The sequence below is a fragment of the Fukomys damarensis genome, unplaced genomic scaffold (assembly GCF_012274545.1).
Source record: "Fukomys damarensis isolate Sample0158 unplaced genomic scaffold, DMR_v1.0_HiC HiC_scaffold_101, whole genome shotgun sequence".
Lineage (NCBI taxonomy): Eukaryota > Metazoa > Chordata > Mammalia > Rodentia > Bathyergidae > Fukomys > Fukomys damarensis.
The window spans coordinates 9,993-16,153 of NW_022901013.1; the positions used below are offsets into that span (position 1 = coordinate 9,993).

The following is a 6,161-nucleotide window of genomic DNA, read 5'->3' on the forward strand; positions in this document are numbered from 1 at the left end:
TCTTTTAAAATTTTATTTTTCAAATATAATTTCTAGATAGATACCGTAGTATGTGCATATATTCTCAATTACTTAGGAGCCTAAAGCAGAAGGATGGCAAGTTTGAGGCCAACCTGAGAAAATTAGTGAAACCCTATTTGAACTTTTTTTTTTGCAGTAGAGATTGAAATCAGGACCTTGTACTTGACAGGCAGATGCAGCACCACTGAGTCACATCCGTGACCCTAAAAGAAAATACAAAAAGGTCTGGGGTTGTGGTAGAATACCCCTGGGTTTGATTCCCAAGGTTTGGGGGGGGTGGGGAATGATACATTTTAAATATTGCATAACCTTTATTTTTGTGCTTTTTTAGTTGACACTTCTTTTGTATTAATGTGTTTTTTAATGTCTTCTACTATCCAATGTATCAGAAATATTTTTTTCTTAGTATATAATCTTATCAGTATGTGGTTTGTAATAAGAGTAAGCCATGGAGATATTAAATCTACTTTTAATTAGAAATTTTTGAAACTTTTAGTATAATCTTACCACAGAAAAGAAATTACTCACTATTTACTCTTTTGTCACTCATCATTTTAAAACACCTAAATGAAGTTGTGTGAAAGGAATAGAATAATTTGTGATCTTTTTAAAATGTAAATGTTCTTGTTCTCAAACACCAAATATTGGTATCTGTTCAGTATTTGGAAGGCAATATAGTCACTGTCGTACTGAAAATGGAGGAGGAAGTGTTTGCATACTGAGCCTGAGAACACAGCCTTTGCACACATGTGCAAGCACACACACATACACACACCCCAATTTCCACTGGCCCACAGAATGCTGTAGCTTGCTGAATTTTTCAGTATTTCTAGAGAAAATACCTGTGGGGCTCCTTTGAGGTCCTAGTTATCCACCCCTGATCACAAGTTCACTTATGCACTCTTTATCTCCCAACCTATTTTAATCATTAAGGAAATACCCAAGGATTACCAGTCAGTTAAGGAATGTACCAATATTGAAGGTAGAAAATGGAACAAAATGAAGTAACAGCAACTCAGAAGAAACGGACTTTACAGGAATAAAATAAGTTCCAATAACTTCCTGCCAAAATTTCTAATCTATTCAGAGATAAGAAGTAAGGATACAGGATGCTACATGAAGGAGGAGTGAGAGAAAACAAAAAGGAAACAAAAATAGCCCATTGTGCCACAGGCTTGTAATTTAGCAGCAATCTGGACATAGAAATATAGCCCAATGCCTTCAAAATTCTGAAGATAAATAATTTAAAACTTAAAATTATATATGTAGCCAAATTATGGTTAGTTAGAATAAAGTATTTTCAGACATACAAAGCTTCAAAATATTTCCCCATCCTCTTTCTTTGATTGACCGGCTGAGATGGGGTCTTGGTATGGAAGGCTTGTAAATCCCTATTAGCTCAGCCTGGCGTTGAACTCTCAGTGGTCATTGTGCCTCAGCCTCCCAAGTGCTGGGATTACAGGAATGAGCCACCATGGCTCCCTGTCCTCTTTATTCAAAGTAACTGGAAGGTGAGAAACTAAAGTAGAAAGTAAACTAAAAAGGGGGAAGATGTGGACTACAATAAACAAGAGATCCAACCCAGCAGGTAAATGGGAGGAATCCCCACAACGGTGCCAAAGAGATGCCAAGATGCACTGTGTATCTGACAAAGAAGGTGACCACTCCAGACGAGGGCTGTGAGGCAAGTCAGACCTGCTGAGAGCAGGAATCCTCAAGCTGCTTCCTGTCACAATTCTGTCTTTAACCTGAGGATAGAATTCCCTTGTGAGCTGCATCTGGCTTCCAACCTGGTTTTAGCTTTTCTTGACTGCCTGCTAAGGGGTCTCTCTGCTCTCTCTTTATGCTCTGCACCTGACAGGTGGAGGCACAAGGGTGGTGGCTCCAACCGTTTCTGTTCCCAGCAGTGTCTTCTGAGTGTCTGCCAGGCTTTCAGAGCTCCGTTTCCTGAAGGCCACGTGGGCATTATTGCATAAAGGTTCCCAAACCAGTGGGCAAACTGCAACTTTATCCTGACCCAAGATGCAGCCCATGCCGCCTGAGCCCGGTCCCTCTAAGGTCCCCACAGCACCTGCACCCGGCGAGTTCCTCCCAGCTCCGGGTGCACAGCTTGCTGCTTTTGGTCAGGGCCACAGTGACCATGGACCAGGTCACCCTGGAAGACTGCTCTACCCACCCTGACACAGCCTTCCTTGCTACTGAACTGTGCTTTGTTTTTCATAGTAGATACAATGCATTAAAAACAGCCGATTGTTTGGATCTCCTGTACATCAAAGTCATGAAATTGACAAGACATTTGGGAGACAGCACTGAGGAGCATGCGGGAGGGAGGGGGGCTAGAACGCTGGGGAAGGAGAATGTGGGAATTTGCGTGTGAGCAGAGCGCGCTCCGCCATTGGAACTCCCCTCACCCCAGCAGTGGCCCTTAATGGTGGCTTTAATGGAGGCAGGCGAGGCTTGAGGCTGAGCCACGATAGTGACCTACAGCCTTGGAACACGGACTACAAGGTCTTGGTAAAGAGTGGGAGAAAAAGTGCAGAGAGGCACTTCTGAAGCCACTACTGACCTCCACCTCTCGGAAAGCGATCTAGAGAAACAGTCCTGTGTGGACAAGGCTTCTGGGAACCCAGCCAGCCTCACGGAGCATCTGCCCAATTATGAAGGTCCGCACCCTGCAGCCTCCCGGGACCTGCTGCGGCGCTGTGCTCAGCCTGTAGGGGGCCCTGTGGCCTGGACAGGACAGGGCCTGGTGAGCAGGAGAGAGTGGGTCGGGCCTGCAGGGGGTATTGCATCCTCAGTGGAGATGGGGCTGATAGGGACCCCCGCTGAAGGAACTGAGGGTGGCTCCAGGATCTGGGATTAAGTGTTCAGCCCTGTGTCTACAATAGTTACCTAAGTCAGAACAGACAACATTGGACTTTATAAAAATGCGTGGCTGCCTCTCGTGGACAGAAATGTCATCGCTCTGCGTTTGGGACAGAATGCTCCTGGGCATTGATACCCATTTACCTCATCTTGCTGGAGAGGTTTTTTTTTGGGGGGGGGTAACAGGGATAGAACTTGGGTCCGTTTGCTTGCAAGGCAGGCAGCGGAACCATTAAGCTAGATCCCAAGCCCCTAGAGAGTTTTAATATCTAAAATTGTAGGCTTTTAAAAATGTAAACACTGGAAGGTTTTTCCTTCTCCATTTACAGCCCTTGTTTTCTGTAGCTTAAGAGAGAACTCAAATGTTGCTGTCTTGGTGGCACCAACTGTGAGCCAGGCCCTTGGTCAGGCAGCTGTTGATATGACTGGGGATATGGATGGATGTCTCAATGCAAGTTTCTGCCACTGCTTTCAACCATCTGTTGTCTGCCTGGGGTCATTGTGTGAAAACACATCAGCACATGTGGTGTGGAGATTTTACCCGCTGTGTAATCATGTCCACAGACACTAGCGCAGTCAGAATCAGCAGGGTTTGGAAATCATTTTCCCAAATCCAAGATCTAACACTCTGGGTCTGTCACAGGGAAGACACCTGATGAGGGTGAAAGTGATGACTGTCCATGGCAGAGTTTCCAGAGCTCAGTAGAGGGAAATCGTACTTCAGGATGGAAATGGGAAAGGAGATCAGCAAAGACTCAGGAAAAGGTGGGGATAGAATTGTGACAAAGCACTAAACTTTGGATGTGTGCAGCTGGTGCAGATAAATATTGGAGGCTGGCAGAAGTGCAAGGTGGACATCACCAGGGTTCCTCAGTGTGAGAACAGCTGGGCTGGAGGAAAATTTCTGAAAGAGGAAGAAGTAGGAAGTTGGTTGAAAGATTGATTGGGATCAGTCCTTGGATGGCCTGATTCACAGCTGGCAGCAGGGCACTCGTTCTGTAGGAAGGCACTAATTGGTTCTTCTCTCTTAAAAATTACATAATCCACTTGAAGTACAGTATCATTTAGTACACTGATGTTTAAGTAGGAGAGCAACTTGATCAGAAGTGTGGTTCACAATGAACTAGACAGCAGTGCATAGGTGCATTGGAGATTGACTGAGAAGGGATGGAGAAAGCATGGTGGAAAACCACTAGTAGACTTCAGGTTGCAGTGGTGTAAAGAAGGAAGAGGACAGAGGTGAGAGTTGATGGAGAAAGATTACAATGACTAGATAGAGGGCAAGATGGAAAAAGAGGGGAAGGGAAGAGAAAGAAGGAGAGAGGTGGGCAAGATGGAAAAAGAGGGGAAGGGAAGAGAAAGAAGGAGAGAGGTCATCCAGGAATAAAGATTATGGATTTGGAGATTATCTTTGTAAAAGTGGAAGTGAAACTTGAAGATTGGGTGAGGATTGTCAAGGGCTATCATTACGGAGAGCAAAAACACTTAGGTAAATATACTTTGGGGAAACTTTTAAACTCTAAGGAAAGGAAGGAAAAATCAGATTGTGTGTGTAATATATGAGTATTCAGAAAAATAAAAGCAAGAGAGTTGGCATGCAAGATTAGAGAGAGAAATAGAAGAATCTGATCAAATATTGTAGGAAGATAGAAAAGATTAAAAATTGAGGGAGGAGATTCTTTTTTTAAATATATACTGGGGGATTGAACTGGGACCCTTGTCCTTGCAAGGCAGGCAGTGGAACCCCTGAGCCAAATCCCTGGCCCAGCACTACTTTTGATTTTGATAATGGAAATGTTGTTGGTCAAGAAAGAGAGTTACAGAACTGTATAAGAAAGAAGTAGGCCAAGAAATGTGTCAATGAATGAGAGAGAAGGAAGGGCTGTTGGCTCATGGGGAGAGTTTCAGGTTGTAGAAGTAAAGACTGAAGGGAAAGCTCAGGGGAGGTAGTGAGATGGATAATCCAAGAAAGGGAAGACTTGAAGGAGCAAAGTCTGGAATATTTGGGCATGAGAAAATGAAGGCCCAACTTGAGAAGCTAAGTGTGGAAGGAGAGGAGATGCTCTCTCTTCTGAGGTGGAGAATACAAAAGCAAGAATTACCTATCAAGAAGTGTTAAGAGAAATGGAAAAGTGGCTCTAAAAGAAGTTAAAAGAGTTTGTTCTCACTGGTTTTAAGTAATGTAAGAAACCAGATCACCTTCTGAGGTGAGCTACTGGAAATGGGAGCAGGATAGAGGGTGAGGAACTAGAGGTGGGAGCAGGGTCCAAGTTCAGGGTGTGGAAGTGGGAGCAGGGGTACAGGGTTAGGGGCTTGAGATGGGGAAAGTGTCGAGAGTGTGGTGCTCAGTATGGGAAAAAGGGATCCAGAGCAGTTGCTTTCAGTGCAGAAGTTCTAGTGATAAAAACATTTTACATTTAGAATATTAACATAACTTTTCTCTCTTGTGAGCCTCATTGAGAAGATAGATGGACTTGGTAGCATATTGATCTTTTCCAGTTAAGGGCCCTATGTAAAAATTTTGGTAGTATACAGTTTTCAAAAATTACTATGCCCTAGGCAGATGTCTGGGAAAGGGGCGGGACCATAGTCGCCTCATGCCTGCCGGGGCTGGGTGTGTGGCCAGGCCCGGTAGCCACCTGCGGTTCCCGTGGAGCAGTTGCAGATGATCAATGTGTAGCAGCTGGTGGAGGCTGCCGAGTTTTTGGAGCGCCGAGAGCGAGAGTGTGAACGTGGCTATGCCTCTTCATTCCCTTCCACGCCTGGTCCCTGGCTACAACATTGGACGCCCCAACGGAGGTTGAGTTGGGCCCAAAAACACAGCAGTGGGAGCAGCAATACCAGCACTGCCAACAGATATACACACAATGAGCTGGAAAAGAATCAGCGAGCTCATCTGTGCCTATGTTTAGAATGCTTAAAAGTTTTGATTCCACTAGGACAAGACAGCACCAGGCACACAAGGCTTGGTTTGCTCAACAAAGCCAAAGCACATATCAAAAACTTGAAGAAGATGAAAGAAAGAGCCAGCACCAGCTTGAGAACTTGGAACGAGGACAGAGATTTTTAAAACAATGACTAGAACAGCTGCAGGGTCCTCAAGAAATGGAGCAAATACGAATGGACAGCATTGGATCAACTATTACTTCAGATTGTTCTGATTCAGAGTGAGAGGAGATTAAAGTGGATGTTGAAAGCACAGAGTTCTCCCTTGGAGAAGTGGACAATATAAGCACCACCAGCATCAGTGATGTTGATGACCACAGCAGCCTGCA

General features: G+C 44.6%; 1 pseudogene; it reads left to right on the forward strand.

Annotated features, from left to right (window-relative positions):
- The first annotated feature begins 1,572 nt into the window (after window positions 1–1,572).
- LOC104854692 lies at window positions 1,573–6,154 on the forward strand (annotated as a pseudogene).
- The last annotated feature ends 7 nt before the right edge of the window (window positions 6,155–6,161 follow it).